The 12345-nt window shown below is 34.1% G+C and overlaps 1 pseudogene; it reads left to right on the top strand.

The window, feature by feature from the left end:
* Positions 1 to 11644, top strand: part of LOC138918607 (regulator of DNA class I crossover intermediates 1-like) — a 71653-nt pseudogene extending 60009 nt beyond the window's left edge.
* The last annotated feature ends 701 nt before the right edge of the window (positions 11645 to 12345 follow it).

Raw genomic sequence — 12345 nt, 5'->3', positions numbered from 1 at the left:
CAACTTATAACATTCTAAGTTCTTAAAAACTTAAGTTTGAATGCATTCTAAAGATCTAAATTTTTACTGCCCTCCCAAGTTTTATGTTTTTGATGTCACAACTTATATCTTTTTATCTTGTGTATTTATTAACAAATCATTGTAGTTGTTATTTTTAGTACTTTTATCTTTTAACCTTCATACTAGCTTTATAAGTGATTAACCCATCACCTACAACATTAGATTATTCTGAATTTTACTATATAGTTACCTTTACCAGTAAGATTTATAATTTTATATGTTTTCCTGTTACTGATTTAGGGCCCTTCAGTTTAGCTTAAAGTCCCTTTAACATTTCTTGTAAGGCCAGTCTAGTGATGATAAACTCTTTTAGCTTTTGGTTGTCTGGAAAACTTTTTATCTTTCCTTCTATTCTGAAGGACAGCTTTGCTGGATAGGGTATTCTTGACTAGCAGTTTTTTTCTTCCAGCACTTTGAATATGTTGTGCCACTCCCTTCTGGCCTGCAAAGTTTCTGCTTAAGATCTGCTAATAGTCTTATGAGGGTTTCCTTGGATGTAACAAGTTGTTTTTATCTTGCTGTTTTTAAGATTCTTTCCTTGTCTTTAACTTTTGATAACTTAATTATAATGTGTCTTGGTGAGGTCTCTTTGAGTTCATCTCATTTGGAACTCTCTGGGCTTCCTGGATCTGGATGTCTGTTTCTTTCCCCACGTTAGGGAATTTTCAGTCATAATTTCTCTAGATAAATTTTCTGCCCCCTTCTTCTTTTGGGACCCCTATAATACAAATATTAGTCCACTTGATGCTGTCAATAAGTTCCTTGTGCTATCTTCATTCTTTTTCATTCCTTTTTCTTTTTGCTCCTCTGATTGGGTAAATTCCACTGCCCTGTCTTTTTGTTCACTGATCCTTTCTTTGGCTTCATCTAGTCTTCTTTTGTACCTTTCTATTGTATTTTTCAGCTCTGTGATTTATTTTTGGTGTTTTTCTTATACGTTCTACGCTATGTTCTCTCTGTTGAAATTCTCACTTTGTTCATGTATTTTTCTCCTGACCTTGGTGAGCATCTTTATGATGGCTAATTTGAACTCTTTATCAGGTAAATCACTTATTTCATTAAGGTCTTTTTCTGAGGCTTTATCTTGTTCTTTCATATGGAATGTCTTCTTCTGTTTCTTTATTTTCCTTGATTCTCTGTGTTGGTTTCCATGCATTCTGTAAAACAGCCACCTCTCTAGTCTTGAAGAAGTGGCCTCGTGCAGGAGATGAACCTTATGTTTCAACCCTGCTGTAGCTCTTGTTTGTCTCTCAAACCTTTGTGGTTGTTCAAGCAGTCTACTTTATTTTTAGTGGCTCCCAGTATTTGAGGGTGTGCAAAAACCTGCCGGTGTCCCAATAGGGAAGATCTCAGTCAACATCTAGATTCAGTCTAATTGGAAACTGGACCCTGATGCAGCAGCTTTTGAAGTATGTAAATATACCTCATTCATGGGAAGACTTTGACATGAGCATTTCTGTGTGCTCGTCTGCACTGAGCCCTGGTGTGATAGCCATATAAGAACTGTTTGTTTGCTGACATCCTGTTGAATCTATGAACACAAGCCCTGCTGGCCACCAGAGCCAGCTGATCAAGGGGCATCCCATGGGTGGCAGCTGTGAAAACTGGGCCTCCAGACAATGTGCACAAGCTCTTTTCTGGGAGATACTGGTGACTTGGAGCAAGGCAGAGTTGGACTGTGAAGATGGTGCCCGCTGGGCTCTATGGTCTTAGGAGAATATTTCAGTAGGCCTGTAGATGTGTGTTAAATTAGAAGCCTGCTCCTTAGGCCAAAGATTTAAGATAAGCAAATAGGCTTCTCTCACAGAAGGATTGGGGTGCGATTCAATCTACTGTCTCTTTGCTTTGCCCTGGAGGGTAGCCAGTTAGGAACTCTTTCTCCATTTGTTACAGTCCTGTGGGACCCTCAAATGTAAGTTCCATTCTGCAAGGTACTGGTGACCATGAGCGAGGCAGCGGGAGAGTGGAAAGATGGTACCCAGCCTCCGAGTTCACTGGAGAGGATTACAGTCAGCCCTTAGATGTGAGTTTAATTAGAAGCCTGACTCTTAGTTTGCAGCTATGAGGATAAGCTAACAGGCTTGTTTCACAGAAAGACTGGATAGTCAGTGAGCTGCCTCTGCTCTAGGCCCTGGGGTGCAGCATGGTGAGCCTGTGCGAGCCCTTTAGGAACTGTTTTTCAGTTCCGTGTAGCCTTGTGGGTCTCATGGACACAAGCCCTGTTGGCTTTCACAACTTGACGTTTTGGGGGCTTATCTCTTTGGTGAAGGTCTTAAAAGTTCAAGTACCAGATATGAGGGTCAAGCCATTCACTCCTTGGGGAGAAGCTCAGAGTTGTGGGTTCCCTCCTGGTTGTGGATCACCATGCCCAGGGTGGGGTTATGGTAAGATTGTGTCTCGGCCTCTCCTACCCATTTGACTGTGGGTTTTTTCTCATTCCCCTGATGTATAGGAGTCTCTAAGCTTGTTTTGGGGTTTCTTTCAGAGGAAGTTGTTCTGTATGTAGCTGTAGATTTGGTGTGTCTGTGGGAGGAGGTGAGTTCAGGATCCTCCTACATTGCCATCTTGAACTGGAGCTTATTTAATTTTAAAGTAGTAGAGGAATAAGATTTAAATTATGGTTGTTACCAATGGGAAGGTAATCACTAGAGAAATAAAGACACGTAGAAGACATTCAGAATTCAAGGGAGTGGGGATGTCACACTAGGAAACCTGATCAAGATGGGAAAGAATGAAATAACGTTTAGATAAATGGGAAAGGTAAAATGTAAGGAATGAAACCTGCTTAGCAATTAATATGTGAAATATAAAGAGGTTGATTTTTCTTAACAAGATTCAAAGAATATCAAATTGAGAAGAAAAAATAATCTTTATAGTTTTTCAAGAAACATGTAGAACATAATAATAGAGGTTAAAAATAAAAAGATGGCAAGATATATATAAATAAAATATATATTATTGAAACAAGGAGAGTAAAAATTCAATGAAAAGCCCATTCAGAAAGGAGAAGAAGAGGTGATACAGAGTTACTGATCCATACCGATCATGAAATCCTGCTGGGCAGACATTGTGTGAAAATCTTGCTATCCTAGAGGATGGGGAAATTCCTTAAATAATTTAGTTTCTTCTCTTTGGGACCATTTTATTTGTCTGTTATCCTCTATCAACAGATCTGAAGTGGATATTGGAGTGTTTGCCTGTCTTGGGGGTCTATATAGCTTTCTCAGCTTGTGTCTTACTGGTGCAGGTTTGGGGCTTGAATATTCTAAGAGTTGAATGTACAAGGCTTTTTAAATGATTAAATAGTGAGGTTAGAAAAGAGGCTTTGCTCGACAAAGTTATTCAGGGCTCCAAGCTGGTAGGGACTCTGGTATCTTCAACTGGTAGGTTTCCAACTTGTTGATACTGGGTATAGCAGAAGGGAAAAGGAAGTGGAGGATTGTGGAGAAAATTTTTATGGGCCAGCACTGGCCGTGGTGTACACCACTTTGCCCATGACCAGAACTTAAATCACGTGTCCAAACCAACTCCAAGGGAGGGTAGGAAATGTGTTTTAGCTGTATGCTTAAAAGGAAAGGGAAACATGTTTGGTGAACAACTAGATGGTTTCTCCTTTATGCTACCTATCTGTCTATCAAAAACTGTATATCCCACCAACAGAGAATATATGTGTTCTATAAGTCCCTACTATATTTGCAAACCTAATTCATGTAGTAAGCCACAAAGAAAGTCTAAGAGATTTATCTAAGGAGAGATTCATAGCCATATTCTCTAATAAAAAATTCATTAAATTAGAACTAAAGAAGAGGAAAAGAAGTTGCTTAACCTCCCTTATCTTCTTGAAAATTAAGAAACACTCTGGTTTTGAAAAAGAAAAAAAGAAAAGGAAATGAAAATAAATTACAAATTACATAGAGATTGATGAAAACCAAAACCAATGGTGTGTTCTGTAGAAAATTGATACCTCTAAGAGCTTTTACTATTTAAAAAACCTGAAAATAAATGAACTGATATCCAACTTAACAAATTAGAAAAAGAAAAACAGAATAAATCTCCAAATTGCTTTAGTATCTTTTCCTTTTTTCAGCTGCATTTGTTATGATTACCTGAATCCTTTCTTTTTTGTCACTTCATTTCTTATCAAGTGTCTCTTCTGTTGCTTGCTGTTTCTAAATGAATTTCAATTTTGTTTTGTTTTATTGTTTGTCATAGGCAAATTTTTCTTTGGGAGTTTAAAATTATCTTTGTGGAATTAAAGTAATATGAAGGAAGAGTACTGTAAAATGATTTGATGGGGTGAAAAGGGAGCTATAAGTGGATATTATTGTGTATACTTAGGAGTTCTTAAATTTCATTTTTCTTTTAGATTCTGATGGAAAAAGGAGGAATGTGTTCTTTAAAAGGCAGGCCAACCTCTACTATGAAAGTCTGTCAGTATAAGTGAATTTTTTTCTTTAAAAAAAACTAACATTTAAGTGGAAATTGTTTTAAGTGCTTTTTTTTTTAGGTTTTTGCCGGCAAATATGTTTCCTAGATATCTTAGAATATACTAGTAATGCAATTGTCTTCAAAACTACTTTTATCTTTTATAAAATGTGTTATACATGATGAATATATGTAACATATATGTACATTTTAGCGAATAATAGTAAAATAGATACCCTTGTACTCACTTTGTAGCTTAAGAAATAATACGTAATCAGTACATTTGAAGATCTTCTCAATTGCATTTCCTATCCTGCCCCCTAGAGGTAACTATTATCCTGAATTTGTTTTTATGGTATCACACATAGACTTTTACATTGCTTGGTTTTGAACTGTTCACAGATTGAGACAAATGCTATATATTTTGCTGCAACTTGCTTTTCTTTGTTCACCCACTCTGATATTTGTGACTCTAATATACTTGATTATTTATTTACTGCTATGCAACCTTCTGTTGTGTGAATGTACCTCAATTTATACATTTTCTGGCATTGGTTATTTAGATTGTTTTGAATATTTTGCTATAATAAACAATGCTACTTGGACAATTCTTGACATTTCTCCTGGCACACATGTATAAAAAATTTCTCTTGAATATGAGTCAAGGAGTAGAATTGGCTAGTTCAAATGTTATGCGCATCTTCATCTATTCTAGGTAATACAAAATTGTTTTATAAAGTAGTTGTGCCAGGTTAAACTCCCACTTGCAGGAGCTAAGACTCTTAGTTGTTCCATATTCTCACTAACACTGGATCAGCTTTTTATCATTGTTGGAATCTGGTATTTCATTGTAATTTTAATTTATATTTCCCATTATTAATTAGGTTGATTTGCCACCCCTGTTTATCTGTGAAATACCTTTCATGTCTATTGGTCATATTTCTTTTAGAAAGTTTGGCTTTCCTTATAGGATATATCTTTTCTATATGTAGATATATATGTATATATCCTATATATCTTTCATATATATATACTAGATTCTAATTGCTTGTAGGCTGTGTGTAGCAAATACTTCATATTTGAGTGGTCATTTTAGTCTATACTGTCTTTTTATGAAAAATAGTTTGTGGTACTTTTTAGATATTCTGTGATGGAATGATTCTTTCGGATATCTACTTTGCTAGGATACCTAGAAATCTTTATCAACTTTTTTCTTTTGGATTTAATTTAAATTTTTGAAGTGTAAACCAGTAGTCTGGTTTCTATCCTATCTTGTCTGCCCTATTTCCTTTTGCCTCATATGAGTAACTTTTTTATTGGTTTGTGGTTTATCATTTTACTATGTTTTGTTGTGTTCTGTTTTTCTTCAAAATAAAGCCTAAGAATATATAAACACACATATTCACATGGGTCTTAGTTCTCCACTTTTCTCACTTAAATGTAGTATAGGATATTTTGTATAATATAGGATATTTTATAGATGAATTAAATGGATTCATTTATTTAGTAAGTTTCTTATAGATTTCTCCATCTTAGTACTAGACATTTCTTCATCCCTTATTTATGACAATTTTGGTAATCTATTTTGTGGATGGGCTATAGTTTATTCAGTCATGCCCTGTTGGTGGACATTTGGCTTGTTTCCAGTATTGCGTTCTTATAAACAATGCTTGGTGAACAACTTTGTGTATATGTTTCTTAATTGTGGAGGTACATTTTCAGTATAATTTCTAGGAGTAGGATTGCTGTGTCAAAGGGGGGATACATTGTTTTTTTGTGTAGTTATTATTGCCAAAATTCAATTTTGATAGATATTACCAAATTCCCTGTTGCATCATTTGGCAATCTCACCAGAAATGTGCCTTTTTATTCCACAGCCTCACCAATAGGGATTGTGTTCAAACTTGGGAATTTTTGTGAGTTTTATAAAAATAGATAGGTAGACAGACGTATAGATGGCAGTTTAAGTTTGCTTTTCTTTTTCTATAAGTGAAGTTGAGCGTCTTTTAAAAATATTTAATGTCTGTTTTCATTTCTTTTTCTTTAAAGTCTCCATTCATGTCTTTTGACCAATTGAATTTTTGGTATTTTTTTTCTTGATATTTAAGAACTCTTTATATATTAAAGAGATTTAGGTCTTTGTGATATGTCACAAATATTTCCTCCTAGTTTATTATTGGTTTTTGATTTGTTTTGACTTTGCTTATGATATCTCCTGCTTTGCCAAAGGATTAATGTATTTTTTTATGTGGTTGATTTTATTCATCTTTTCTTTTATACTTCTGGATTTGATTAGAAAGACTCTACACTCCCAGGTTAAATGAATTCACTTAATGTTTTCTTCTAGTGTTAGTATGATTTTATATTTTTACGCTTAAATCTTTAATCCATTTAGAGTTTATTGTGATTTAAGGTGTGAGATGTGTATTGATTCAGGTTTTTAAAATGCATCTTTTCCCTAGGCATTTGTGATACCACCTTTTTTATGTACTAACTTTTCATATGTGCTGGGCTTTCTTTACTGTTCTACTGGTCTTTCCTAATCTTTGTGTGCTAATACTGTACTATTTTTATGGTAAGTGCTTTATGGTATGCTTAATTTCTAAAACAGTTACACCTCCCTTTGTACTTTTTAAAGAATTTTTCTGGCTAATTTTGATTGTTTTTTATATAAACTTTAAAATCAACTTGTGTAGCTCCAAAGAAATATTTTAGTTTTATCAGGAAAATGCTAAGTGTATATATTGATTTAGTGTGGATTATCATACTAATGATGTTGAGTAGACCTATCTAAGAACAAGGGATGTCTTTTTGTTAATTCAGCCTAATTTTGCATCTTCAATAGTTGTTTAGAACACCTTTAAGCACTTTAAAGTTTTCCTCAAGTAGATTCTGCATGTCTCTTGTTAGATTTGGTGGTAGGTACTTTTTGTTGTTTTTGTTGCTACTTTAGTGTGAATGCACGTCCCTCTTGGTCTACAGTATTTATGCATTGTGAGGAGTCATGACCTACTTCTCAGGCCTATTTTTAAACTTTACTTGCTATCATAAGAGAACACATTAAGCACATAATGAAAGAATATCGGACTGGATGCTTTGAGTTGATTTTTTAAATACAGCTTTTATTGTACAAGGAAGCTTTGTTTATTAGATTAGCAAATATCTGGTGCTTTTGGACTTAATAAATTGCCTTATTCCTCCTTCCTGTAGGTTGACACTTTAAATTATTATTTAAATTATTTCTTCATAAAACATTGTTCATATATTAGAAAAAAACAAATGAATTTTCTCTGTTCTCCTTTCTTGCCTTATGTACCCTTATTTTACTTGTAGATGAAAAACTTTTAAGTGTAGAATAAACCCGTAATACTCTGTCAGAAATTCAAGATGCAGAGTTTCTCAAGTTTTAACTAGTTTTGGCACACTTTTAAAATGCTCTGCAGTATGTTAGCTAAACTTATTTTACCAGCTGATATCTGCTGCCTGTGTATATATTTAGTAGAGTATTAATAAATACCATTCTTCATGAGTTAAATGTTCGTTTTCAGATCTTGAGTCTTCACAGAGTAGTTGGTCTACCAGTTACTCTCCAAGGCCCACAGATAGTTGTTTCAGTTCTAGTTCAGAGATGGTAAGTTATGCTTTTCGTTTTTTTTGCTTATTAATATATGCTATACTAGTTTAGAATTCTTTGTATATCTCATAGTGTACCTTTACATTCTGAAACAAATAGTTGAGACAATAACTAGTGGAAATATAAATGTAAACAAAAAATGAAAAATATTAAAAATGTAAGAACGTAAACAGAAATATAAAATTAAAGTATAAATGAATGTGTTCATTATTATTGACAAAAGCCAATCTTATCAGGATATGTGTGTGTGTATATGATAAAGTTGTGTTTCTTTTAAAAGAGTTTTTAAAAGAACCCACTCATAAGAATTGAAAACCTGAAACAACCAAAGATACATACAAAAAGAAAACCTTAAGGCTTATATGAAGAAAACACTAAAGTGTTACTGAAGACTGTCGTCTGAATAATTGGAATGACATGCTATGTTCTGAGTGGGAATGCTGCATTTCTCGTAAATCACATTTAATGGAATTCTCCTCCATCAATTCTTCCGTATTCATTTCGTCCACCTTTTGTCTCTCACTTTCCATCTGAACTGCTCTTGCTAAGGAAGGACCCCAGTGATTTCTATTTTGTCAAATTCGTTGGACACTAAAGTTTTTATTTTACAAGAACTTTTAGTAATATTAATAGAAATTATGTTCTTTTTTTTTGAAACATTTTCTTCTCTTTGCTTTTATGATAACACACTCTTTTGGTTTTTTCATACCTCTTTGAGTGCTACTTTATGCCTTTGTCTACTTCTCTTCCACCCTTCCTCCTATATAAATGACATAGTGTTTACGGTTTGCTGCAGGATCCTTTTCTTCTCTTAACCTACATTCCAAACTCTAGATGATGTTATGTGCTCCAATGACTTATATACTGTCTAGTTGATGACAGTTCTCAACTTTATGACTTTAGCCCAGATCCTTATTTAGATGTCCAGTTTCCTAGCGGATACCTCTTCTTGGATGTTTCACAAAAATCTCCTTATTTTTATTCCTCAAACTGAATACCCCTGATTTTCTCCCCAAGTCAGTTTTATTGATATTTCCTATATTAGTGATACCTTTTTGTCCACTCAATTGCTCACTCTAGAAACTTAGTAATTAACTGTCATTTCTTTCTGCCTCATCTGCCTTCCTTAACCCCATTCATTCCATCACTTCATTCAGTCAATTGTACTTCCAAAATACTTGGCATATTTATCTACTTCCTCAACTTCCGGTGTCAATACCCTAGTTAAGGTACCATCATCTTGTTCTTGAACTATTGTGGTTGTTTCCTAAGAGATCTATTTTCCACTCTTGTTCCACTTTTTCTCCAGTTAGCAGTCATCGTGATCTTTTGAAAACTTAAATTGAATCATGTTATTCCTATGAGTGGATTTCTATTTTACTTTAGAGTCTGGCTACATCTTCAACTTCTGGTGTTCTCCCTCTCTCACCACACTCCACACGTACGACATTTCACTTTCCTTAGTTTATCAGTCTCTTTTCTGCTTCAGGGCATTTATTTATATATCCTGTTTCCTCTGCCTTACTGTTACTCATCCTTTAGGTCTTAGCGTAAATATGTCGCTACTTCTGAAAGCCCCTCTTTGGTTCCTCAATCTAAATTAGGCCCCTCAATGATCCTCTCAAGGTCCTTCATACTTGTTTTTCATAGTGCTTTTCTCATTCTGTCATTACATATGCACGCGTGTGATTATTTGGTTAATGCCATTTCCACCAATGAGAATGTGTGCTTTAAGAGGGCAGCAACTGTGTCTGCTTCACTTGCATTGCAGATGCTAAAAAATACTTGTTTCTTGAATAAACAAATGTATTGAGCTTGTTTTCTCTAATTTGTGTGCAGCCAGTCTTGATGCTGTTTCTTGGGCTTACTTTTCCTATTTCAGTGCCAAACAACTGAGACGTATACCTCATTTTGGTTTTTAATGTTAACTCTGCCTTTTTTTTTTTTTTTTTAGCTTGGCTAATCAGTACTTTTATATAAGATTTTCACTAAAAGAATATTTTGGTTAGTGCAGTAATTAAGAGATAAATTTTTTGTGAAGTTGAAAAATTCAAGCTAGTAAATTGAAATATAAACCTATTAAAAGTACTTAAAATTTGACTTTTTATGTAACAGTTGTGATATTTATTGCTGTTTAATTTTCCTTTTGTCTATTTGATTTTCTGTTAGCCGATACTCTCCTTAAGTTGTTTCTTTTATGAGACTGGACCCATAAAAGATACAATATAGATATTTTTTGACTAAAGTCAATGAGTGAATAGTTGAACAAGTTATATGTGTCAACTGTTTCTTTCGAAGTTATTACCTCTACTCCATTCTTTTTAAGTGGTTGAAGAGTGTGGTGTATATCGTTTCCTCTGTGTGAAAGGGTAGGGGGATGATGTAGCATGTGATTATAGAGACTGATAAGAGACAAAATTCCCCTTCTCTTTTTTAGCTCTTTTGCTTTCTTTCTTTTTTTTTTTGGTGAGGAAGATTCTCTCTGAGCTAACATCGGTTGTTAATCTTCCTCTTTTTTTTTTTTTTTTTGCTGAGGAAGATTAGCCCTGAGCTAACATCTGTGCCAGTCTTCCACTATTTTGTATATGGGTTGCCAAGACAGTATGGCTTGGCAGTAGTGTAGGTCCATGGGATCTGAACCCATGAACCTGGGCTGCTAAAGTGGAGCCCGCCTGACTTAACCACTACCCTACAGGGCCGACCCTTTCTTTTGAATTTTTAATACAAGGATTGTCATTATCATTATTGTTCTTGTTATTTAAAAAATCCATAACCTCCATGATTTTTAAAAATCAAAAGTCCAGGTTGACTTGCCACCTGCCAAAGTCTCTTCTGTATTTTGAAATTTTCCATGATGTGAATTTAAGAATGTCTGCTTTGAAGTCATTGAATGATTTTTTAAAATTAAAGCATCATTTACAGCAAAATTACTAAATTTCTTTTAGCTGTCTGAAGATGAAGATCAAATATTGCAGCAAATTGAAGATTCAAATAGGAGATCCATCAAAACCAAAGAAACAACTAACAGTTTTTATTTAGAAAGGATGGCAAAACTTCCACATGATAGGATTGCTAAAAACAATGCCAAAATTCATAAACAAAATAGAATTTTCACCAGTTCTCACTTAAAGATAAGACAGATCAGTTTCCACAGTCTCAGTGTGATTCAGCACACATTGTGCAAAACAAAAGCAGTAATTGCACTGTACAAGTTGCAAGATGTGATGCATGGGTACAAACTGAGAGTGAACCTGTAATGAAAGAAAAGTTAGATGCTGCCATAGAGCGTGATATAATTTCAAAATGTAAATGTATAAGTGATGTGTCTTCTCTTTGTAATGTTGAAAGGTGCAGTGAAAATATTAAGGCAGATACCACTGGAGGGCAGGAAATCCTTAAGAACAGCTAATATGTTAAGATCTCAGCCTGAGATTTAGCATTTCACTTAATGTTCAGAATTTCATTAACATAATAAGGAATGAGAAAATGCAGCTAAGCACAAGGTGGAAGTAGTCACAAGATATATTTATGGTTTATTTTTAAACATTTTAATATTATTAATTTATGCATTTGCTTTGCATAGATATTTCTTTAGTATCTTCAAGTTTTTAGAAAATAGTATATATGTAAATTTACTATCATTCTTATGGTGATTATTCATTATATTATGATATGCTGCTGTTTGTGGATTAAAAATATGTTTACTTGCTTTCTTGTCACATTTATTGTTAGATTTGGTGCATTTGCATGTTTTAGTCAAAATGTTCTCTTCCAAGATTTTAAGACACAAAATAATACTAAGTATCAAATATGTTTTCTAACCTCATTATAAGATTTTCTTAGCTACTTACATTAAATATTATACCCTCAGTAAAAATTTCTGGCATTAAGTTTTAGATACAATATATTTTCTATTTTGTTTGGATAACATTTTTTTTTTTTGATGAGGAAGATTGGCCCTGAGCTAACATGTGTTGCCACTCTTCCTCTATTTTGTATGTGGGATGCTGCCATAGCATGGTGTGATGAGAGGTGTCTAGGTCCTTGCCCAGGATTTGAACTGGTGAACCCCGGGCTGCTGAAGCAGAGCTTGCAAACTTAACCACTATATCACTGGGTGGGCCCTGGATAATGTTTTTTGTAATACAAGTACCAACTTATATTAATTCAAAGGAAAGTGTTATTTTCTTCAAGATTAAAAAAATGTTTTCATACTTTTATAAAAG

Source organism: Equus caballus, chromosome 17 (genome assembly GCF_041296265.1).
Source record: "Equus caballus isolate H_3958 breed thoroughbred chromosome 17, TB-T2T, whole genome shotgun sequence".
In the NCBI taxonomy this organism is placed as follows: Eukaryota; Metazoa; Chordata; class Mammalia; order Perissodactyla; family Equidae; genus Equus; species Equus caballus.
The sequence above is the reverse complement of the archived record's forward strand: the minus strand, read 5'-3'. Positions and strand labels throughout refer to the sequence as shown.